Source organism: Balaenoptera ricei, chromosome 2 (assembly GCF_028023285.1).
Source record: "Balaenoptera ricei isolate mBalRic1 chromosome 2, mBalRic1.hap2, whole genome shotgun sequence".
In the NCBI taxonomy this organism is placed as follows: domain Eukaryota; kingdom Metazoa; phylum Chordata; class Mammalia; order Artiodactyla; family Balaenopteridae; genus Balaenoptera; species Balaenoptera ricei.
In genome coordinates, this window is record NC_082640.1 from 15,839,066 (window position 1) to 15,864,887 (window position 25,822).

The 25,822-nt window shown below is 36.7% G+C and overlaps 1 protein-coding gene across 1 annotated transcript in view; it reads right to left on the reverse strand.

Annotated features, from left to right (window-relative positions):
* The window catches only part of MALRD1 (MAM and LDL receptor class A domain containing 1), a 600,449-nt gene that overhangs the window by 208,361 nt on the left and 366,266 nt on the right, over nt 1-25,822 (reverse strand). The gene's annotated exons all lie outside the window — the stretch shown is intronic.

Sequence of the window (25,822 nt, forward strand, 5' to 3'; positions counted from 1 at the left end):
ACACAGCACCACCAAGGGGGTGGGCAGACCACCTAAGCCATTCTTCCAGCCCGACCCCATACCCTCACGCCATTTAAGGGACCCCCCCCCCCCTCAGGGAGCGAGCAAGGGAACCTGGCACTTGTTTTCGCTCGCTTGTGCTGTATCATGAGTCCCAATAAAGCCTTGCCTGAATTTCTTGTCTGACCTCTTATCAATTTCTATTGATTAAAGAGTTCAAGAACCTGGGTCAGTAACACTCTGAATGTCTAAGGTTGGTCTGCTAGCAGTACAATATTCTAATATATGAACAATCCTGGTATAACATGACATGACATGACAAGATATGACATGACATGTAGCATAACCCTAATGACACAAAAAAAATGATACCAACAGTAAAACAGAATATAAGTCAGTCGAGCACAAGGACAAGGCTTAGACTGTATGTGTTGCTCTTTGCTATTCTGGGCATAGCCCTTATTGGGAATTAGAGGTTAACACATCATGGTGATGGATATATAGCAAAGAAAGAGAAAAAATATATATAGAATTATGTTTATGGTTAGGCCCCCAAAATTAATATTTCAGGGTCCAGTATTGTGTTTTCATGATGAATTCACAAGTAAACTTTGTTACTGAAGCTTATAATCAAAACAGTGGAATAGAAGAGAATATTTAATGGAACGGCATCTAGAAAAGCAAGCAAGATGTTCCAATTGATTTATAGCACACAACTGTGATATACATAACCTACGGATTTTTTTAAAAAATGTACACTAAAGAAAAACAGAGAAATGCTTGAAGAGGGGATCCAAAAGAGTTACACATTCATAGATCCATGCTTTAGGGAAACTAATGTTAATAAATGTGGCTGACACCTTGTTCTGTTACGGGAGATACAGATCAATCAAGCGGCTCTTCTGTAGAATAACAGAGAGAAAGTAGAACTCTGTATCAGTTACTCTAAAACTAACTTTGCAAAACAACTAACAGTGCATAGATAGAGCTTTCAACATCCTCCCCAAAACAACAAACACATTTTTACACCCAGAGACACACGTAGCTTCTTCATTGAAGGGGATGGGAAAGTCACATCTAATTAATGGAATTTCGTATCTTTTTAATGACTAAGGAAGAGAAGCTTTTTCAACATTAGTCTTTGACTGCCAGTGATGTCTTAGTGATTTGGAACCAAAGGAATTATTAGTTAAATTAAAGATTAAAGTAGAGGGCATCTAACACTTAGCACTATAACAGGCATAGATAAAAGTCTGTTTTAATTAACAAACTTAATTCACTTTGCTAATTTTTCCTATTAGTCGGTTTCAGCAACTCATACACTATGCCAATCCCCAAAAGGGTTTTCAACAAAGAAGGTTGTGTGATCACTTTAACCAATAAAATACAAACCATTTCTTTACTCTGACAACTGGCTTTCTAATAAATGAGATTTAAATAATATACTCATTGTCGTTTTATGTGGTAGGAAAAAAAATGAGGGTTAAGTCTTCAGAAAACCAACCATGGATCAACCTAATGATGGGTTATTGTAATATATCATTCTAATATATTTGCTCTCATTCAACTCTGGATATAACATACCAAATCATATTCCCATAATTATCAAAAGTACTAATCCAAATGTGCAATGGAGATTTATTTATTTATTGACCTATCCAGCCAGTGCTTTTCATCATTTATTCAGCAAATATTTGATGCTCACACAGTTGCCATATACTACATTAGACACCAGGAATAAGAAGGTGAAAAGAGAGGAAGCCTACCCTGTGATGGTAATCATTTAATAGAGGTGAGCTATAAAAGTGAATTACCATAAAATTACTGTAGAAACATAAAACAGAGCAACTTTTAAAGAAGTGGTTATATATCCATTCCCCCAACTGTTGTTCTGCACACATTGTTGCTTTATTTAGTTAAAATTCTGATACCAATTCTTTCTAAATACTTTAAGAAAGAGAAAAATCTCTCAATTCCAACCATGGCTTTGCTACTGCCCAAGGATACATTTATTGCGTTCATGTGGTTGTTACATTTAAGAACCCAAGGCAGTAAACATTTGAAAAGTGAGTAAACACACTAATAACTGTAAAAAATAGACATTAATACAATAATGGTTAAGTTACAGAAATTGAAAAAATACTTTCTTCTTAGAATTCAACATTTTACACAACTTTGAATTTATTTCCCAAAAGTATTATGCATATCGATGATTTACCTTATGTATTGCATATTTGTTTTGGCAGTATGCTTGTCTTCCTGCTTTATGCCAGTCTCATTCCCTTTGGGTTATGTAAAGAAAGGCAATAAAAAATGCTAAAAAGATAGAGCCACTTCAAGTTATAGATATGTATTAATGGAGTATAGCCACTTGGAATTTGTTTCATATGTTTGAGGTAAAGATATAAATTTTCCCCAAATTATGAACCAATATTTCCAAAACCAATTGATCAAAACTCTTTCCTCCACTGACACCTTTAACATATATTGAACCTGTTTCTACAGTTTCTTGATGAATTTCTGATTTCTATTCCTCCATCAATGTCATACTTATTAAGCCACTAGACTTTCTTCTTCTGGGAAGATTTGAGTGGACTTCCTTTTCTATATTCCTCCTGCTATGAACAACTAAAACCCCTGGAGATCATACATAATTATGTATAAACAGAAGAAGACTCTGAAAAGTGGAGAGAAGGCAGATTAGCTAGGGAGCTTGGGACTCAAGGGAGCACAAGGTGGTGAGTTTCCTAGCTTTTCCTTTTGCATCATATATTCCAAAATTGACACAAAAATCTGACAACCTGGAAATGAAACATTAGCAGACTACTTTCTTTAGCCAAGGGACCAGGAAAGGGGAAGTCCAGCGAGAATGAAAATATTTAGATAATAATAGCTCTACAACAGCCAAATACCATAGAAAAATTACTATCTGACCCCCACTCCCAATAGCAAAGGCTGACCAGAGAGCCTAGACTTTCACCTATATCATGCCCCAAGGGCCCCAAGACCTCTCCTCCCAAGATTTTTTTTAAATGAAGGAAAACTAAAAGAATACATCACCTGTAGACCTACCCTACAGGTGAAAGGAATGAATGGTGAAAGGAACATTTTAAACAGAAAGAAAATGATAAAAAAAAGAAATCTTGGAACACCAGGAAGGAAGAAAAAATAGCAAAAATATTAGTAAATACAACAAAATTTCCTTATCCTCTTTAATTTCTAAGTTATATTTGATTGGTTAAGAAAAAATTAAAACACTGTCTAGTATGATTCTAAATGTATATAAAGGAAATAATTAAGGCATAAATATTATAAATGGGTGAGAATAAAGACATGTAAAGGGAGTTAAGCTTTCTACACTTGAGTTGGTTAAATTTTAATGTTATAATTTAATAGGTCACATTTTTATCCTCAATATTTTTTTTATTCTTTTGGTTTTCTCATACATTCACTCTCCCAAATGAATCTTAGAATAATTTAATGCATAACTGAAATATTTAAATATTGAATTATTTTACCCTGAGATATCATTTATGTTTCATCTTGTTTAGGTCTCTTTTTATGCTAACTAAAATTTTATAGTCTTTAATATAAATAACTTAACACTTATTATAAATTTATCTCTAGATATATTACAGTGTGTGTTATAATGGTGATACTTCTCCATTATGGTTTTCGGACTACTGATAATACAAAGAAACAATCATATTGTCAGGATGGTGAGCTAACAATGGCTGGTGGCTCCATCACCCACTATCAATCCTGAAAAACTACAGAATCTACTGGGATGGATGGATTTGGGGAACAGTAAAAGGAAAAGAAAGGGGGGGGAAGGAAGGAAGGATGGAAGGAAGAAAGGGAGGGAGGGAGGGAAGGAGGGAAGGAGGGAGGAAGGAAGAAAAGAAAGAAGAAAGAAAGAAAGAGACAAAAACTGAGAAACACCTGGGAAGGCTATACGTTGTCTTGAACACCGGTGTCGAATAGTGGGGGTGGTGATGGTGGTGGTTTGCAGCAGTCTGGGGAAGAAGGTGGCTGGAAATAGCAATAAGAGTGTAGGTTGTAGTCGAGAGCTCCTGTATGGTCATGTTTTCCTTCCTCCTTGCTTGGAACAATGATTGCCAGACTCTTCAGAAAACAGTAATTCAACTTCAGGCTGTAATATCTGTGAGGTATCAAAGCAGTTAAAAATCCTGCTCAAATGAAGAGGTGATAAGTCCCCTCTTCCTACCCAATTCCCCTTCAAATTCTTAGGGGTGTGAATTACAATCTACAGAGTTTGCCACCTACACTTCTGCTTCCAATATTTAAAGGTTCAAATGATGATAGGAGAAGAGATGCTGCCCAGTGGCAACTAATGGAAGAGATCAATAGTTGTTTTGTGGTCCTTAGGTCTCTCTGCTGTAAGGCTCACCCTTCATTCACATTTCCTTAAATTCACCTGGATGGACACAGGCAAAGGGCTGGTATTCTGCTTTTTCCTAAATCACCAGAGAGCACCTCACATTACTATAGATGCAAGAGTTCACAGGCCAAAGTAACTAGACTCTAAGAGGCCAAATATCTACTAAAGGATGACAATAAACTGAACAACATATAACATCTAAAGCAGAATTTTAAAAACAGATGGAATCAGAGTTTTAACAGGCTTTGTGCAAGGTTTCCTTTGCTGGGCAAAAGTTTTTAAGTTTAATTAGGTCCCATTTGTTTATTTTTGTTTTTATTTTCATTATTCTAGGAGATGGATCCAAAAAAATATTGCTGTGATTTATGTCAAAGAGTGTTCTGCCTAGTTTTCCTCTAGTTTTATAGTATTCGGTCTTGCATTTAGGTCTTTAATCTATTTTCAGTTTATTTTTGTATATGGTGCTAGAGAATGTTCTAACTTCTTGGATAATGATGCCTTTTAAGATACGACAAAACACCAAGGACATGATCTATGAAAAAAATAATTGTTAAACTGGAGTTCATTAAAATTAGAAACTTCTAGCCTGTGAAAGGCAAAATCAAAAGAATTAGAGACAAGCCACAAACTGGGGGAAAATATTTGCAAAAAATACTTCTCAGAAAGACTGTTATCCAAAATACACAAAAATGCTTAAAACTCAACAATAAAACAAACAACCTGATTTAAAAATAGGGCGAAGACCTTAACAGATACCCCTCCAAGGATGATATACAAATAGCAAATACACATATAAAAGGATGCCCCACATTATATGTCATTAGAGAAAAGCAAATTAAAACAGTAATGATATACTACTGCACATATGAGAAAGGCCAAAATCCAGATCATTGACAACACCAAATGCTGGTAAGGAAGTAGAGCAACAGGAATTCTCAAATTGCTAGTGGAAATGCCAAATGTCAAATAGCAGAGCTACTTTGGAAGACATTTTGGCAGCTTCTTACAAAACTAGTCATACTCTTATCATATGATCCAGCAATCTCACTCCTGGGTATTTATCCAAAGATTGCAAACTTATTCCCATACAAAAACTTGCACATGGATGTTTATAGCAACTTTATTCATAAATTATGCCAAAACTCAGAAGAAACCAAGATGTCCTTCAGTAGGTGAATGGATAAATAAACTGTGGTGCATTCATACAATGGAATGTTTTTTTTCAGCGCTAAAATGAAATGAGCCATCAAGCCATGGAGGAAACGTAAATGCATATTACTAAGTGAAAAATGCCAATCTGGAAAAGCTAGGAAAGGCAAAATCATGGAGACAATAAAAGGATCAGTGGTCACCAGCAGGAGGGGGAGAAGAGATGAAGAGACAAAGCACATAGGATTTTTAGGACAGTGAAAATACTCTGCATGGTATTACATATACCACTATAAACTTTTGTCCATACCCATAGAATGTACAACACCAAGAGTGAACCCTAAAGTAATGGACTTTGGGTGACGATGATGTATCCAAGTAGGTTTAATATACTTAGTAAAAAAATGTACCATTTTGGTGAGTGATGTTGATCATGAGGGAGGCAGGGAGTAGATGGGAAATCTCATTTGTTGTAAACCTAAAATTGTTCTTTAAAAAATAGTTCGTTTTTTTTTAAAAAAAGAAACTACCAGAAATCTTAAGGAAGTTTAAGAAGTAGTTGGAATGGGTAATTTGAGAACATGAAGGATTGAGGGATATTAAAAAAATAATTGATTTCAGAAAAAAACTGAACTAGGATTGAAACTTCTAGAAGCCAAATATGAGATATGAAAGATGAAATGGAATTATTATCTCAAAATACAGTATGTGTCATACTGATGTGCCTCCAGGCTCTGAAGTCAGACAGTCAGGTTTAAACCTGAGCTCTGCCCCTACTAGCAGTTATTTCATCTATAAAATGGAGAGTAAATGTGTTTATCTCACAGCATTGCTGTGAGGATTAAAATAAGGAATGTTAACAGAGAACCTACATTAGTTGTTGATATTATATTGTAATAATATTTATTATTAACAAATGCAAAAATGCTAAATGCAAAAATAAAAAGAATTAAACATTATGAGTGAAAAGATAAGAGACGTGAGTAGATTTAGAAAGTCCACATTTGAATGCAAGAGTTCCAGGAAAAAAGAGAGAACAGATTTTGGAGGAGCAATAATCAGAAAGAACAATAAAAGAAAATTTCTGAGATAGGAACAACTCAAGATTTTAAGATCAAGGCACTTCCTGGTGAAATCTCTAAACTCAGAGTTTAAAAGAAAATGTCTCAAACTTCCAGAAATAGGAAGTAGTTTACTTACAAAAAGTGAGAATTATATTGGTAATCAGGGTCCTCTCAACTAAAATATTAAATATAGAAAACAGTGGAGCAAAATTTTCAGGCTTCTGAGGAAAACAAAGCAGAAGCAAAAGAAAACAAAGGATAAACAAAAATGGTGATCCTAGAACCTACACCTAAGCCAACAGATCTGTGTTAACTACAAAGGTAAAAGCACAAAAATTGTGTTCTTGTCCTTTTGAGGTGCTTGTCATTTATTCCTGCTGTGGAAATGTCTAGAACAAATCACACTGCCTTTGCCAATATTCATAGCACCTCTAATGTTAGAAGGATCATTATATTCACTCTAATATACTCCTCTAGAATACCACTGCCATGAAAATTGTCATGACATTCTGGAAAAGCCAGAACTATAGAGATGGTAAACATACCAGTGGCTGCCAGTGATTCAGGGTGTGGGAAGGGAATTGAATAGGTAAAGCATAGGGGATTTTTTAAGGCCATGAAACTTTTCTGTAGAGCATTATAATGGTAAATGTAAGACACTGAGCATTTGTCAAAACCCACAGAATTTTACAGTAAGAAAGTAACCTTAATGTATGCAATTAAAAAAACATCTTTAGGAGGTTGCAATATCCCAGGAAGGAAGGCAAAATGTGACCAAACTATATAAATGTATTACAAATGTATGAAACAAGGTCATTGAGGTTAAGACTCATGTCTATTGCAACAGAAAAATGATATTAAGGAAAAATAGAAGATCTGAATAAAGTATGGACTTCAGTCACTAATAATGTATTATATTGGTTCATTAATTGTGACAAACGTGTCATCCTAATGTAAGATATTAATAATAGGGGGAACTTGGGTGTGGAGTATACAGGAACTCTCTGTGCAATCTTTGAAACAATTACATGAATCTAAAACTATTCTAAAATAAAACATTTAAATAACTGCCATTTAAAAATATATAAATGTATATATTTATATGAAAATATATAGTGTACTTCCCATGAGTAACTAAAAATTATCAAGTCAAATTTGAGAAAGTCAGAAAAAGTAAGAACTATAAGAACTATTTGATCTCCACTCATTTTTAAGATAACAGAGCACAGCTTCCAAATATTCCACTTAAACAAAACTTTCTTTTTGTGTTTGGCATGTTCGTGAGTTATTTTTGCTATTAACTTTTTTTGAAATTTCATCAACTTTTTAAAAATTAAAAATGCTTTTAAATAAACATAATGCTCACAAAAGATTAAGCACATAAATGATACATTAAAAAGATGCAATGTCATACAGGAATCATTCTGAACCAAACAACAACAACAAAGTCATTTAATACATGTTTGGTCCTAAATCACTGGTATAGAAACCAAATTTTGTCTTCTGCCTCTAGATAAGACTAAAATATTGATTAATGATGCCACATGGTATTAAAACCCTTCATTGCCATAATAAAATATTTTTAAATATCTTTTAAGAAATGGAAAGGAGTGGCTAGAATTTAGTATAATATCTGTATCTAGCAGATAAATATTTACAATTCTTTAAATCATCTAAATATTAAGTATTTGAAAAAGTAAATACTAGAAATTTATAGTCTTTAAACCTCCAAACATTTTCAAATGTTTAAAGTTTATATATAGTTTAATCCTATTTTGAATTTTCAAAACTAGAATGAAATCAAGTACAGGCTATTTTAAATGTACATCAAATCTCTTCCACAGAAATATCTTGCAAACAGCTATTTTTCTGGGAGTAAAATCTGTGGTCAGTGGCTCTTGTGTTTACAGGAGGTTTTCTGCCCCGACGGAATGATTTTGAAGTTTTGACTAATATGCTCACTGAATAGACACGTGTGGTTTTAGACGTACATTCATTGAAAACGTTTTAAACAGTATGTCCTCATGTTTTCCTAGAATAATGTTCCTTTAAATTTAAAACATTTATTTCTTGATAATTTTCTTTAAAATTTTAGGCAACTGATATGGGGATCTTAGACAATGTAGGCAGTTTAATGCAAAGCATAGAGATCAGTAAAGCTGCAGTTGTATAATTTCTTACAATCACTTTTTTTTTTTTTTTACCATTCCAATCTTTCTGTTTTCCAGGGTTTCCAACTACAGAATCATAACCTCATTTACACTGTACAAGATAGTTTAGTTTCTCTTTCATTCATACACATACACAAATTTGATATGTATATTTCCCAGTATGAGTGATTATCTTTTTCCTTTCAAATGTCACCTTGGAGAAGCCTTCCCAGGACCTTCAGGGTGGGTTCCATTCTCACTCATATGGCATCACCCTGCTTTAATGTTTATTGCACTTTCACCTCTCATTTTCCAATATCATCTCGTGTTTTAATTATTTCAATAATTCTTCACTGTCTGTCTTCACCACTACAATTTAAAGTCCATGAGGACAAGAACCTTCTCCATCTTATTAACCTCTGCATCTCCCATGCCTAAAACAAGTTTGGCATTGTGTAGGCACTAAAAAAGCATTTGCTTAATCAATGAATACATACTTAATTCAAACTGGTGAATTAAGATGTTGCATGGAATTGTTAGTTCTAGCTGAAAATTGGCTTCTTTATAAAAATTCTACTGGATTTCAGATTCTTTTTCTGATGTAGGTAAAAACTAGTTTTAATGGGTTTACATTGCATAGCTTGTCATAACAAACATTTAAAAATTCACTAACAGATATGTTCTCTAAACAGTGAGTTACTATATTCATAGAGGTAATTTCCTCAGACATACTGTAATTGTTTTAAATCTTAGTTGATACAAAAAGGAGTAAGAATTATTTATAATAAGAAATAGGCTGTGGAGCTGATTGTTCTGACAAAGTTACATTCAGAATGAGTCTTGCAAGGTCTTTACTCACTTTAAAGAAAGGGCTCGCTAACCCAATTAAGCTTCCCAATCTATGATGTTCAAGGTGATTTCCTACTTAGTGGTTGATGGCTTGTTTCTAGTGTCTTTCACACTACCTTTGGTTCCTGAAGGAGAAAAACATTCATATGGTTGAACATAGAAGAACAATGGGAAAAAATTTAAAATGAGGAGCATTTAGGAAGCATCTGACAGGAAGAATAAGAAGAGGTGGCAGCAAGGTCTGGAGCAGAATGTCAGTCATGAATGATTGTATGGCACGCTGCCATTCATGAGGGTTGATAACCACTCGATGCAAACAGAACAGCATTTTATGACAAAATTATTGGACATAACTCAGCTCACTGTCTTCCTCCAGGGGTGGGGAATAATGAGAGAGAAAATAAAACAAATATATGTGTGTGAAACAGCAAATGTGTACAAAGCAATGGCAAACCTCAAGGTAAGATCCTTGTGCAAAGTTTTCTCCCAAAAGGGGCACTGGTATACAGTGTTTATACAACGTGAATAATGGTCTTTCAGTAGAGTATTTAAAAAATAAAATTCTCAATTTAAAATCCTCCGAAAACCAATAGTGTCTAATAGTAGGCACAAAATTATAGGTATAAAGGTATTACTACCCAGAAAAGTATATATTATGTGTGTATAAAGAATGTGAATTTTCTGACTTGCACAAATCATTGGATTCACCAAAACAGGAATGCTGTTTGGTATTTAACAAAGTCAAATATATCCACACTTTTATTCTCAAAATATATTAAAGAAACAAAAAGTGCATTGAAAAAAGGATTACAAACCTAAAATCTGAGCATAAAGATGAAAGATAATACTAGTATGAGAATTAAATCAATAACAAAAGAATAAGTCTAGTCATCAATTCATACAGGATAGGAATTAAGTAGGATAAACAAAGGTTTATTAATTACAGATTAGAATCCCAACATGATAAAATGAATTTATCATTTTTCTACTTACTTAACCCGTATACTGAGTATCAAGTCTAGGTCAGACACCCTTCTACTTGCTGATAAAATGTTATAATGATAGAAACACAACCTAATATTCAGCTTGTTTTACATAATCTCAAAGCAGACATGTTTAACTTGCTCACTACATTTTAATATTCCCTATTGCAAGTAATGAAAGAAATGAATAGCTATGATTCACATGAATGTTGAATTTTAATTTAAATCAATTATTATTAGGTTCTTGTATAGGCCATTAATTGACATGGGTGTCAAGAAGAAAAATAAGAAGCTGTTATGATTTAAGGGACTCACAAATAAATGGAAACAAAACCACCATGCAACTGTTTAACTTGAGTGTGAGCAAATCCTATTATATTACAGAAAAATAATATAGTACTTTGGTGGGGTTGCAGTAAAATGAAGGACCTGTGTGAAATTAGGAAGGTGTAATAAAGGGCATAGCATTTGAAATGGGCTTTGAAACTGAACAGAATATCAACAAGTACATAAAGTATATGAGGACATTCCAAGTAAAGAAAATCACATGACTGCAGACAGTGGGGTATGGAAGTATTGGAATATTTGGGGAACCCTGAATAGTCTGATATGATTAGAATATCAAAAGTATGTTAAAGACTGAGGATGTAAGACTTAGACATAGAGACCAAGACCATACAATGGAAAGTGTCTTTAATTCCATTGTGAGGGTTTAAGAGCTCAATCCTGTAGCCAATGGAAAGCCACCTACAATTTTTTTTTTTAAAGTTCTCCTAACTAGGGATCAAACCTGGGGCCCAGCAGTGAGAATGCCAAATCCCAACCACTGGACCACCAGGGAATTCCCTATAATTTTTAAATAAGGGAGTAACCTGACCAGATCTGCTTTAGAAAAATCTGCTCTTTAGTAGAAAGAGCTGAAGACCCTGGGCAGGATGGATTCATGGCAATTAATCCTGGAGCTATGGAGGAAAGAAATGGATGCAATATACAAGTAGACTTGGATAGGGCAGGTGTCATCAAGAAGGTATGAAATGTGGGGAGCAAAGGCTGAGGGGTCTAAGAGTAGATATTACTATGGAATGAATGGGAGACTTACGGGGCGGCATTGAAGACCTAGTTGAAATTGGAAATCAAATTCCTAATGGAACTGATCAATATAATACACGGCTTTCCCAGTAGTCCAAAAGCAAAACTAGAAATCAGATAAAGATTGTGGAAAATGTGGATGTAAAATGTGTAAAGCAGAGCTGAGAAAACTTAGGGCTACAGCATTTGTCAGAAGAAGGCACATGCTTAGAAATCAGCCTCTACATACAGAGTGACTCTGTTTGAATCTTAGCTATGTCACTTACTAGTGTGTGACTTTGGGCAAGTCACTCAATTCATTCCAGCCTCTGTTTCCTTAGCTGTGAAATGGAGATGACAGCAAAACTCATTCACAACTCTTTATTTCAAACCTCTGTGACAAAAAATGAGATTTTTTAATTCAGAATTTTTCAAAATTTAGGCAGATATTATGGTTCACATACTATATTTTAGGTGTATGTCCAGCAAGTTTTTACTATCAATTCCCTAATAAAATATATGAATACCTTGGAAGTAAAATATATGGCTATTTACGTTCAATGGGATAAATAGACTACCAATAGCCTCATGTCAGTTTGTATCAGGTTTTCATGTTGAGTGAGTTAAAACATTTTAAAAAAAATTTCAGAGCTTTTTATATTTTGAATTTATGGGTAGGGTAGTGTGTGAACCGGTAGCACCTAATTCATAGGGTTGTGATGATTAAAAGAGTATGTAAAGTATATGTAAAGGATTTTGAAGATCACCTACCACATGGGAAATGATAGCTCTTATGATGGGGATGATGGCTGTGACCATGACAAAGAAGAGGCAGAGATTAAGAGAATAAGGAGGATGAGATAGAAGATAATGATTAGTAATTTGAGAAATAAAGTAACAAAAGGTAGTATTCAGAGATTAGTATTTCAGAGTTAAAGAATTCAGAATTAGAGCAATTTCAAGTAAAGAAATGTTTTCTGAGGTGTTGCAGGAAGCAGGTAAACATATTGCTTGTGCTTTATAAAGAAGGAATACCTTTGATGAAATTAACAAAAAATGTAGCATGCAGTGAAAAGTAGGTAAAACTTTTAGAGACTATCCATCCACTCACCTCCTAATCACCAGCACTTCGTCTCCCAAAGCCTCTCTCCCTACCTGAAGAAGACATGAAGGTAGTAATGGAAAGTGATATTAGGTCAAACTGTTCTTTATTCTGTCCACAAGGTGGGGACATTGACCTAGAACAGTAGACACTGGTCGGAGCTTCTCGACAGGTAGTGAGAAAGAGGTCAAGTCTTTCTAGCTCCTGATGTTTCTAGTTCAGGAAGTTATGGTATGTGTTTGGTATTTGGCCATCTTGCACATGTATGTGTATGGTTCTATGTAGTATACATATGTATCTTTTGGGGATGAACTCATTCATGGGAAATTCCATGTCTTATTTCTCTGTGTTCCTCTATCAAAGATGCCTAGCACAACTTGTCTTATATAGAAGATGCTCAATAAATCATAAAATAACTGATCCTCTTTGGCTTTCATGCGTATGTACTGTATATAAATTATAATAATATTAACATAGGAGCTACAATTATACTGGGGTCTTAGATACAGTCTCTATGATGCTCATAACAATCCTGAAAAGTACCTATTATGAATCCATTTTATAAATAAGAAAACTGAGGCTCAGAGGACTTAGGACTCTTGAGACTGAGAACACATACCAAGAAATGTAAGGATAGAGCAGAGGCTGGACTCAGACTTGTCTGAATCTAATGCTCATGCCACCACCTGCTACCTGGAAGAGGAAAGCCACGCTAACCAGAGGTCTAATGCCGCATGGTTTAAGCCTCCGCTAAGCCAAATGGAATATTTCTCTTTAAAAAGGTAATAACAACACTCAGTCTATAATTTATTATCTGAACATTTTAGCTGCTGAAATGCCAGAGTGAGAACTAAAAAATGAAAGTTTGATTTGGTTTAGCCTTTCAATTTATTATGCATATAAAAAATATGAGAGACATGCTCATTAAGGTTTAATACAAAGAGCTGTGCATGTCCCTTGAAGCCTCAGGCAACAGTACCGAGACCCAAATGCCCATGAATGGCGGATTAATTACTCAGCAATAAATTGTAAGAAGTTTACTAAGGACAAGAATAAGAAATAATTATTGCATTTATTTATTCATGTCCTTGTTCCAAGGATGAAAGATGGGGATACTAGAGTATAACAAGATGAAAGTAAGTGATAAAAATGTGGTTAAGGGAAAACTCATGCGGTAAAAATTGGGCAAATCCTAGTACACTGACCTAGACGTTGGCCACAGATATTCCTCATAGCCGCACCTGTTAGTAAACAGAAGCTGCAAACACACACACGCGCGCACACACACACACGATCTAAAAGAGGAGGGTAATTAGAAAAGGGAGAACATATTTAAAAGGATGAAAAAAACATAAAGTTCTATCCATAGATTTGAGGTGCTAGAATTTCCTCTCATCTATTAAAGACTAGTATTCCAAAACTGCTTGTGGGCTTAGCAGTAACGAATGTCACAGCTTCCAAGAATGAGGTTTGGATGGCAGAACACTGCTGCTTTCTGTAGGTATTTCCTATCCCTTAAGCCACATGGTAAGTGATAAATGAATTAAAATGTCTCACTATTTTCAAACTTGACTTATCTATACTTACTTTATTCTGAGCACAATGGAGTATAATGGAAATAACCCCTATCTGTACTAATTAGGTATGTTTTTCAACCACTACGAGCCTCATTTTCCTCATCTGAAAAATGAAAACTATCATATTAACCTTGCAGTCTTTTGTAAGGATTGGAGATAAAGTGCTTGAAGCATCTAACACAATGTCTGACATAGAAGACATTCACATTTTACCAATATATGTTCATACATGAAGATTTTATTAAGATCTCTAGCAAATTAAAAATATATTTTTAAAATATAAATCATAATTGTTTAAACAGTAACATCTCTCACCCTATTTATTTCCAGTGAGATGTTTTGGGAGTGAGATGAAGAAAAATAAAAATAAGAAAAATGTATATATATATATATATACATCTTCATACTCAAGAATTAGATTAGTGCTCTAGGATTTGGTGGGGAGGGAAGACTAATGAATGGGCTGGTAGCTTGTGGCTCAAAGGAGACTCTAAGGACAAACAGTTTCTCTGCAATCATCCCACTCCACAATGCCCAGGACCACAGAGGTCTCCATGTAAAATCCATCTGTCCTCTCAAGAAGTAGAGCCAAATACCCACTGAAGGCCTTTTCCCTCTTATTTCCCTCTCCAGTTCTAAGCAACTCAGGACAATGCACGGAGCTCTTCCTATACAATAGACAGAAAAGGCACAGAATCATTCAGTTTTTGATTCACCCTTGAAGTTCACGACAACCCACCAACAACAATCACACCCTTTTTCTGATTCCACACTTGTCAACCTCTAGTTAAAAAAAAAAAAAAAAAATATATATATATAAACACATGTAGATACGTATGTATACACATACATGTACATACACGTAACACCATACTGAGTATATATACACACACATATGTATATCTACCATAACTTATTCAGTGCTACTATTTCTTGAGAGTCACTAGAAGCCATTCTTTCTTTCCACAGGGGTGAGGCACTAACAATAAAGGGAAGAAGGAAGAAATCATGAATAACAGGTGAAGTCAAAACTGAGGTAAAAATCAAAATAAACAGCCAAACCTCCACTATTAGGCTAAGAATAAGGAAAAGACTGATTTTTTTCTTGACATCTTGATAGGGGTATAATTGCTTTACATTGTTGTGTTAGTTGCTGCTGTATAACAAAGTGAATCACCTATACATATACATATATCCCCATATCCCCTCTCTCTTCAGTCTCCCTCCCACCCTCCCTACCCCACCCCTCTAGGTGGTCACAAAGCACCGAGCTGATCTCCCTGTGCTATGCGGCTGCTTCCCACTAGCTATCTGTTTTACATTTGGTAGTGTATATATGTCAATGCCATTCTCTTACTTCGTCCCAGCTTACCCTTCCCCCTCCCCGTGTTCTCAAGTCCATTTTCTACATCTGCGTCTTATTCCTGTCCTGCCCCTAGGTTCTTCAGAACCTTTTTTTCCCCCTAGATTCCATATATATGTGTTAGCATACGGTATTTGTTTTTCTCTTTCTGACTTACTTCACTCTGTATGACACACTCTAGGTCCATCCACCTTACTACAAATAACTCAATTTCATTTCTTTTTAAGGCTGAGTAATATTCCATTGTATATATGTGCCACATCTTCTTTATCCATTCATCTGTCGATGGACACTTAGGTTGCTTCCATGTCCTGGCTATTGGAAATAGTGCTGCAATGAACATTGTGGTACATGACTCTTTTTGAATTATGGTTTTCTCAGGGTATATGCCCAGTAGTGGGATGGTTGAGTCAATATGGTAGTTCTATTTCTAGTTTTTTAAGGAACCCCCATACTGTTCTCCGTAGTCCGCTGTATCAATTTACATTCCCACCAATAGTGCAAGAGGGTTCCCTTTTCTCCACACCCCCTCCAGCATTTATTGTTTGTAGATTTTTTGATGATGGCCATTCTGACTGGTGTGAGGTGATACCTCATTGTGGTTTTGATTTGCATTTCTCTAATGATTAGTGATGTTGAGCATCCTTTCATGTGTTTGTTGGCAATCTGTATATCTTCTTTGCAGAAATGTCTGTTTAGGACTTCTGCCCATTTTTGGATTGGGTTGTTTGTTTCTTTGATATTGAGCTGCATGCGCTGCTTCTATATTTTGGAGATTAATGCTTTGTCAGTTGCTTCGTTTGAAAATATTTTCTCCCATTCTGACGGGTGTCTTTTCATCTGGTTTATGGTTTCCTTTGCTGTGCAAAAGCTTGTAAGGTTCATTAGGTCCCATTTGTTTATTTTTGTATTTATTTCCATTTCTCTAGGAGGTGGGTCAAAAAGGATCTTGCTGTGATTTATGTCATAGAGTGTTCTGCCTATGTTTTCCTCTAAGAGTTTCATAGTGTCTGGCCTTACATTTAGGTCTTTAATCCATTTTTAGTTTATTTTTCTGTATGGTATTAGGGAGGGCTCTAATTTCATTCTTTTACACGTAGCTGTCCAGTTTTCCCAGCACCACTTATTGAAGAGGCTGTCTTTTCTCCATTGTATACTCTTGCCTCCTTTATCAAGGAGGCAAGAGTATATTATTTTATTCTGTTTGCTAGCACTTTGTTCAGGATTTTTGCATCTATGTTCATCAGTGATACTGACCTGTAGTTTTCCTTTTCTGTGACATCTTAGTCTGGTCTTGGTACCAGGGTGATGGTGGCCTCGTAGAATGAGTTTGGGAGTGTTCCTCCCTCTACTATATTTTGGAAGAGTTTGAGAAAGATAGGTGTTAGCTCCTCTCTAAATGTTTGATAGAATTTGCATGTGAAGCCATCTGGTCCTGGGCTTTTGTTTGTTGGAAGATTTTTAATCACAGCCTCAATTTCAGTGCTTGTGATTGGTCTGTTTATATTTTCTATTTCTTCCTCATTCAGTCTCGGAAGGTTGTGCTTTTCTAAGAATTTGCCCATTTCTTCCAGGTTGTCCATTTTATTGGCATATAGTTGCTTGTAGTAATCTCTCATGATCCTTTGCATTTCTGCAGTGTCAGCTGTTACTTCTTTTTCATTTCTAATTCTACTGATTTGAGTCTTCTCAAATCTTTTTCTTGATGAGTCTGGCTAGTGGTTTATCAATTTTGTTTATCTTCTCAAAGAACCAGCTTTTAGTTTTATTGATCATTGCTATCGTTTCCTTCATTTCTTTTTCATTTACTTCTGATCTGATCTTTATGATTTCTTTCCTTCTGCTAACTTTGGGGGTTTTTTGTTGTTCTTCTCCTTTCTCTAATTGCTTTAGGTGTAAGGTTAGGCTGTCTACTTGAGATTTTTCTTGTTTCTTGAGGTAGGATTGTACTGCTATAAACTTCCCTCTTAGAACTGCTTTTGCCACATCCCATAGGTTTTGGGCCATCGTGTTTTCATTGTCATTTGTTTCTAGGTATTTTTTTATTTCCTCTTTGATTTCTTCAGTGATCTCTTGGTTATTTAGTAGCATATTGTTTAGCCTCCATTTGTTTGTATTTTTTATAGTGTTTTTCCTGTAATTGATATCTAGTGTCATAGCGTTGTTGTCAGAAAAAATACGTGATATGATTTCAGTTTGCTTAAGTTTACCAATGCTTGATTTGTGACTCAAGATATGACCTATCTTGGAGAATGTTCCATGAGCACTTGAGAAGAAAGTGTATTCTGTTGTTTTTGGATGGAATGTCCTATAGATATCAATTAAGACCATCTTGTTTAATGTATCATTTAAAGCTTGTGTTTCCATGGTTATTTTCATTTTGGATGATCTGTCCATTGGTGAAAGTCGGTGTTAAAGTCCCCTACTATTACTGTGTTATTGGCATTTTCCCCTTTTATGGCTGCTAGCATTTGCCGTATATATTGAGGTGTTCCTCTGTTGGGTGCATAAATATTTACAATTGTTATATCTTCTTCTTGGATTGACCCCTTGATCATTATGTAGTGTTCTTCTTTGTCTCTTGTAATAGTCTTTATTTTAAAGTCTATTTTGTCTGATATGAGAATTGCTACTCCAGCTTTCTTTTGATTTCCCTTTGCATGGAATATCTTTTTCCATCCCTTCACTTTCAGTCTTCATGTGTCCCTAGGTCTGAAGTGGGTCTCTTATAGACAGCATATATACGGGTCTTGTTTTTGTATCCATTCATCCAGACTATGTCTTTTGGTTGGAGCATTTAATCCATTTACATTTAAGGTAATTAATGATATGTATGTTCTTATTACCATTTTCTTAATTGTTTCATGTTTGTTTTTGTAGGTCTTTTCCTTCTCTTGTGTTTCCTGCCTAGAGAAGTTCCTTTAGCACTTGTTGTAAAGCTGGTTTGGTGGTGCTGAATTCTCTTAACTTTTGCTTGTCTGTAAAGCTTTGGATTTCTCCATCGAATCTGAATGAGATCCTTGCTGGGTAGAGTAACCTTGGTTGTAGGTTTTTCCCTTTCATCACTTTAAATATGTCCTGCCACTCCCTTCTGGCTTGCAGAGTTTCTGCTGAAGGATCAGCTGTTAACCTTATGGGGATTCCCTTGTATGTTATTTGTTGCTTTTCCCTTGCTGCTTTTAATATCTTTTCTTTGGATTTAATTTTCGATAGTTTGATTAATGTGTCTTGGCGTGTTTCTCCTTGGATTTATCCTGTATGGGATTCTCTGTGCTTCCTGGACTTGATTGACTATTTCCTTTCCCATATTAGGGGAGTTTTCAACTATAATTTTTTCAAGTATTTTCTCAGTCCGTTTCTTTTTCTCTTCTTCTTCTGGGACCCCTATATTTCAAATGTTGCTGCATTTAATGTTGTCTCAGAGGTCTCTGAGACTGTCCTCAATTCTTTTCATTCTTTTTTCTTTATTCTGCTCTGTGGTAGTTATTTCCACTATTTTATCTTCCAAGCCACTTATCCGTTCTTGTGCCTCAGTTATTCTGCTATTGATTCCTTCTAGAGAAATTTTAATTTCATTTATTGTGTTGTTCATCATTGTTTGTTTGCTCTTTAGTTCTTCCAGGTCCTTTTTAAACATTTCTTGTATTTTCTCCATTCTATTTCCAGGATTTTGGATCATCTTTGCTATCATTACTCTGAATTCTTTTTCAGGTAGACTGCCTATTTCCTCTTCATTTGTTTGGTCTGGTGGGTCTTTACCTTGCTCCTTCACCTGCTGCATATTTCTCTGTCTTCTCATTTTGCTTAACTCACTGTGTTTGGGGTCCCCTTTTTGCAGGCTACAGGTTCGTAGTTCCCGTTGTTTTTGGTGTATGCCCCCAGTGGGTAAAGTTGGTTCAGTGGGTTGTGTAGGCTTCCTGGTGGAGGGGACTGGTGCTTGTGTTCTGGTGGATGAGGCTGGATCTTGTCTTTCTGGTGGGCAGGATCGCATCTGGTGGTGTGTTTTGGGGTGTCTGTGAACTTAGTATGATTTTAGGCAGCCTCTCTGCTAATGGATGGGGTTGTGTTCCTGCCTTGCTAGTCGTTTGGCATGGGGTGTCCAGCACTGGAGCTTGCTGGTCATTGAGTGCAGCTGGGTCTTAGCACTGAGACAGAGATCTCTGGGAGTGCTCTAGTCAATTGATAGTATGTGGGGTAGGAGGTCTCTGGTGGACCAGTGTCCTGAACTTGGCTCTCCCACCTCAGAGGCTCAGGCCTGACACCCGGCTGGAGCACCAAGGCCCTGTCAGCCACACAGCTCACAGCTCAGAAGAAAGGGGAGAACAAAAAGAAGAAAGAAAGAAAAATAAAATAAAATAAAGTTATTAAAATAAAAAATTTAAAATAATTATTAAAATTTAAAAAGTAATGAAAAAAAAAGCAACCAAACCAATAAACAAATCCACCAATGATAACAAGCGCCAAAAACTAAACTAAGATAAACATATGAATCAGAAACTAGTCAGTCGCATACAGCAAACCCCAAGTCTACAGTTGCTCCCAAAGTCCACCTCCTCAGTTTTGGTATGATTTGTTGTCTATTCAGGTACTCCACAGATGCAGGCTACATCAAGTTGACTGTGGGGATTTAATCTGCTGCTTCTGAGGGTGCACAGAGAAATTTCCCTTTCTCTTTGTTCGCACAGCTCCCGGGGTTCAGCTTTGGATTTGGCCCTGCCTCTGCATGTAGGTCGCCCTCTGGCGTCTGTTCTTCACCCAACAGGAGAGGGTTAAAGGAGCAGCTTATTAGGGGGCTCTGGCTCACTCAGGCCGGGGGGAGGGAGGGGTAAGGAATGTGGGCGAGCCTGCGGCGGCAGAGGCCAGCGTGACGTTGCACCAGCCCGAGGCACGCCGTGTGTTCTCCCAGGGAAGTTGTCCCTAGATCACGGGACGCTGGCAGTGGCGGGCTGCACTGGCTCCCGGGAGGGGCGGTGTGGAGAGTGACCTGTGCTCGCACACAGGCTTCTTGGTGGCGGCAGCAGCAGCCTTAGCGTCTCATGCCCGTCTCTGGGGTCTGCGCTGATCGCCGCGGCTCGTGCCTGTCTCTGAAGCTCGTTTAGGGGGTGGTCTGAATCCCCTCTCATTGCACACCCTGAAACAATGTTCTCTTGCCTCTTAGGCAGCTCCAGACCTTTTCCCGGACTCCCTCCCGGCTAGCTGTGGCGCACTAGCCCCTTCAGGCTGTGTTCACGCAGCCAACCCCAGTCCTCTCCCTGCGATCCGACCTCCGAAGCCCGAGCCTCAGCTCCCAGCCCCGCCCGCCCCGGCGGGTGAGCAGACAAGCCTCTTGGGCTGGTGAGTGCTGGTCGGCACCAATCCTCCGTGCGGGAATCTCTCCGCTTTGCCCTCCGCACCCCTGTGGCTGCACTCTCCTCTGTGGCTCCGAAGCTTCCCTCCCCGCCCACCCCTGTCTCTGCCTGCGAAGGGGCTTCCTAGTGTGTGGAAACCTTTCCTCCTTCACGGCTCCCTCCCACTGGGGCAGGTCCCATCCTTATTCTTTTGTCTCTGTCTTTTCTTTTTTCTTTTGCTCTACCCAGGTACGTGGGGAGTTTCTTGCCTTCTGGGAAGTCTGAGGTCTTCTGCCAGCATTCAGTAGGTGTTCTGTAGGAGTTGTTCCACATGTAGATGTATTTTTGATGTATTTGTGGGGAGGAAGGTGATCTCCACGTCTTATTCCTCCGCCATCTTGAAGGTCCTCTAATTTCTTATTTATTTATTTATCAGCTGATAGGAACTCTGAAGCTCAGATGCTCTCCTCAGAAAGTTCAAGATTCAGATTCCAACTATGGCACGGATAGCAGCCAACGGCAAGATGGCACAGAGGCAAATTCCACACCTGTCAACTCTACTGCCTGTTGTGGGGGGTCAAGACTGATTTTTAAAGAATAATTGAAAGGGCTGGTGTTTACTTCACATTGTCATTAGCTGTTTAAGGGCAGGTCACCACTGTCTTGCAAAGCCCCTCTGGCAGATGAAAAGATAGGGAGGAAATAGCCCCCAATCATTTTTTTAATGATGTGACTAAATATATAACTACAGTATGTAAGAAGACAGAGCCCCAAATAATTCAGGTCAACCATTCTTACGCTTTTTGGTAAAGTGGTCCCCCTGTTCCAATCCTATCCTCTTACCCTTTGTTGCATTATTTTTAAAATTTTATTTCTTTGAATCTCTTGATATTCAGTTTTAATGAGCCACCCTTTTGTCAGCTAGAGACCCAGACTTCTCTGGTACCTGATGTTGATCTGGTGGCTGGTATTGGCTGCCAAGAAAACTCAGCTCAGAATTTTATCACTTTTGGATAAAGGCCATTTCAAGACTCAGAGAGCAAGAACTAATGTGATTTTTAAAGCAAATGTTAATACTTAAAGCCAACACAATTGGGGCAGTTTTGAGTACAAAAACAGATTATGGTGAACTGTCCATTTCACAAAAGCAGCAAATACCTTTCTGTAATATTTTAATTGTAGCACTGAAAGTGACTTTAGCTCCGGTTTTTGAAGTGTCCCAAGTAAAGAGGCAAACCTCATAATAATGTATGTTTCTGTGTAGGACAGTCAGTGATATCTCTTTTTTAGTTTTGTTTGAGTTGAAATCAGTTAAGATTACATTAAGGAACAACTGTCATCATTCCAGAAATATGAGCTAGATTTCCTAACTCTTGGCTCAATTGATTTAACTGACTGTATATTCTAAACAAATTGCTTTTCTTGTTTTCTTTTGTTTGTTTTCTTTTGGCTGTACATGTTACATCAATCTCTTCTGTGATTGGTTTCATCCATATTTTTATGTCATCCCTGTTAGATGAATGCCCAACATAAATGATTCACATGACATAATCATCTCATTTCACGCTTATTTTTCATCCTGTTCCTATGTCAAACTGTGCTCATTATTAGAATGGTCGTCCTTATGCTGATTGCAATCAGACTTCCTGGTGCATCCTGGCCCCCATGAATGACAGAAGGAAGTGCTTCAGGGTGACATGAAGCTGCAAGGCTTTTTCAGCCTTGTTAATAGTTAGGCTCTTCGCATCACATGGGGAAGGAACACACAGCCTTCCACCCCAGGCCTCAACCCCTGATTTCTCCTCCTTTCATTATTGACACCAAGGTTAGTTGTCTCATCTCTCTAAAAGCATGATGACCTGCCACTAGAGTATCTCAATACTCTGATATTCTTCCATGGACACTCAAAGTGCCACATGTACTATACTTCTTGCAGGCAGAATGACTCAATGCTTACTGCACTTAGTTTAAACTTTAGCATCACCATTGGCATAGAGAACTTCATTGTAGGGTCATTTTTTGTGTGTGATTTTAGTATCATATTAACTTGAAACCCTATTACTCCTAAATCATGATCATTTGAGTTAAACTACCTTAAAGATAATAGAAATAATTATTATGATATTTGTGCCTAGAGTAGTAGTAAATTTCTATCTCCCGAAGAAACAGTTTTACTTAGTAAAACTACGTAAATTTCATTTTACTATGGAATGATGAGAATACACAATATCTAGATCTGTGCTTTGTTGGAAGAGTATAAACAATTACAACTTTATAAAATATTCTAAGCCAGATTTAGCTGAACCTCATACAGCAATTATTAGGCTTCACAAAACTTCTTCAATTGGAATGAGTACTTTTTTTGGTCAAATCTCAGTCTTTCCATTCTAAGGGGCATCTTCCAACCTGACAGCATGGCCCAGGCAGACATGAGTGCAGAGTGAGCACTGCACGGGCTCAAGAATCTCATTATGGGCTCCACTCTCAGTAGTGGATTAGTTACAAACACTACCAGTAGGAGCATAGCCTGATTAGTGATGGAATTGCCCGAAAGTGGGACAGAAAGTGAGTGCAGACCCAAACTACTTCTCCTGGGGGCCTTCTTGGAGCACACGAGTGAAGAATGAAAATGCTATCATTATTGTGCACTTTGCATTTTAGAAATGTCCAGCCCAATTAGTGAGGCTTCATAAACTTCCCACATGGAAAGGAAAATGGAAATTCAGATGAATAAACTTCAGGAAAGCAATCTAGAGAGAAAGTGAAATCTGGCTTAGAAGATTATATAATGCATTAACTATTTTACATTGTTCCAATAAACCATAGATCCAGAATATTCTACATCTCATCACTAGGTATAAAAAAATGCAATTCTCATTTGGTACATTTCACTCTGAACCTGTAGCTTTGGAGCCAGAAAGCAATTACTACACTATGCACAGATATTATGGGGTAATAATTATCTTTGTCATTCTTAAATTCTCTCTAGCAGGCTGGCTCATAAGGCTTCAAGCTTTCATTTCAGGACTTCTCCAAAAATTGTAGCTATGCTGGTTTTAGTCTATGTGTTGCTGTGTTTATTTTTTGCATATGGCGTTTTTACATCTAAAAGATATCTGTCTTGCTAATACTTTTATTATTGTTTTGTTTGAAATTCATTTCTCATACATTGATTATTATGTTCTGGAATAAGGATATTTTATTGATCATAAAATTGCAAAGATATTGCAGAGTGACATTCCATCTCAGGGCTTCACCGTCAATTTTAATGAATATTATTAGTGCCAACATGAGGTTAGGAGAGAATGTAAATGTGACGGAGCCCACAGAGAACCATAAGACTTTAAAAGTTAAAGAAATGGATTTTCCTTTTCAAAATTTCTTCCTGGAAGAAATGTTATGTTTTCTGCACTAGTATCTTTATCGGTCTTCCAGAGGATTTTGTTCATGACTGGAATCATTCACTGTTCTCTGCTGTGTTTTCATTATTTTTTGTCACATCATCAAAGGCAATTTGCTACAGATGGGTCCAGTCATATGCTCCTTCCACCCTTCTTCTTGGCACAAGCACTCTAACCTTGGCTCTGGTCTTTGAAATCCCTGTCTCTAAGCCAAACTCTGGACATGTCTTTCAAGTTAAGGGTTTTAACCCTGTCCTGGTCCAAAAAAAAACGCCATAACAATCTGCCATTGAAGACTAGAAATGGATAGGATGAATTACCAAAATATTCTTTCTTACTGACAAGCTGGCTCTCTGATAGTAGAAAAAGCATAAATAGTATTTTTAGCTATATTAATTTCAGTGGATTATACAGGATATTTTAACTAGAGCAGTAATTAATCATTGCTGCATTTGGTCAGATTTGCAGTCATAAAATGTGGTTCTTTCTTATACTTGTCAGTGTGCAAAGCTTTTAAACATTCTCTACTTCTGGAGTAATTACCCAGGGACACAGTAATTATAGGACTTTGGTGTCTGTGATATCTTGTACTCATTTCACTGTGGCCTCTAATCAAGAATTAAAAGTGCTCTCTTTTACGATTCCCTGTCTTCTCCTACAATGACTTCAGGTGAATCAGGTATTACTTATTATTCCCTATTTAAGTTAGTGAGTTTCTTTACACATCTCCAAAGCCAGGATTATAATGTCAGTGCTTAGAACCAGAATGCATTAGAGAGCCAGGGTTCAAATGCTGGCTCTTATTAGCAGAGTTTCTGGAACATAGTGTATAACAAATTCTAGGTTTAATACATGCACACACACACACACACACACAGACAGAGCCATCAGAAATATCTATGGTGACAGGAAAAGATAACAATGAATATTAAAACTTGTATTCTTCCACTTAATAAAGGGCAGTGAAAGTAACAGATACAATTCTGATTATTGAAATTCCTACAAAATGAGGACTTGCCTTATTCTATACATTAAACACAAGCAAAAGTTTCTTTCAGAGGCACATAGAGAAGATGTCTTCTCCTCTATGTAAGAAAAAAATGTATATTTCTATTCCCAAAGTCATACCTAGAAGTAGTATATTAGGCTGAAAAATATAACCTTTAACTATTTTTAGTTTAGAATCTTCTAAACCATGGCATTTATGTTTGAAAGCAATGCGTACGTGTGTGTGGCAGTGAGGTGGGGCGAGTGGTGTGTATTTTATCCATCTACCTATCCATCTATCTATGTCATTTAGCTAACTAGGTTACTAGATGGCTAGCTGAATATATCTAGCTCCTAAGCGCAAATATAACGATAGCTTATCAGCACACAGTTATTTTTG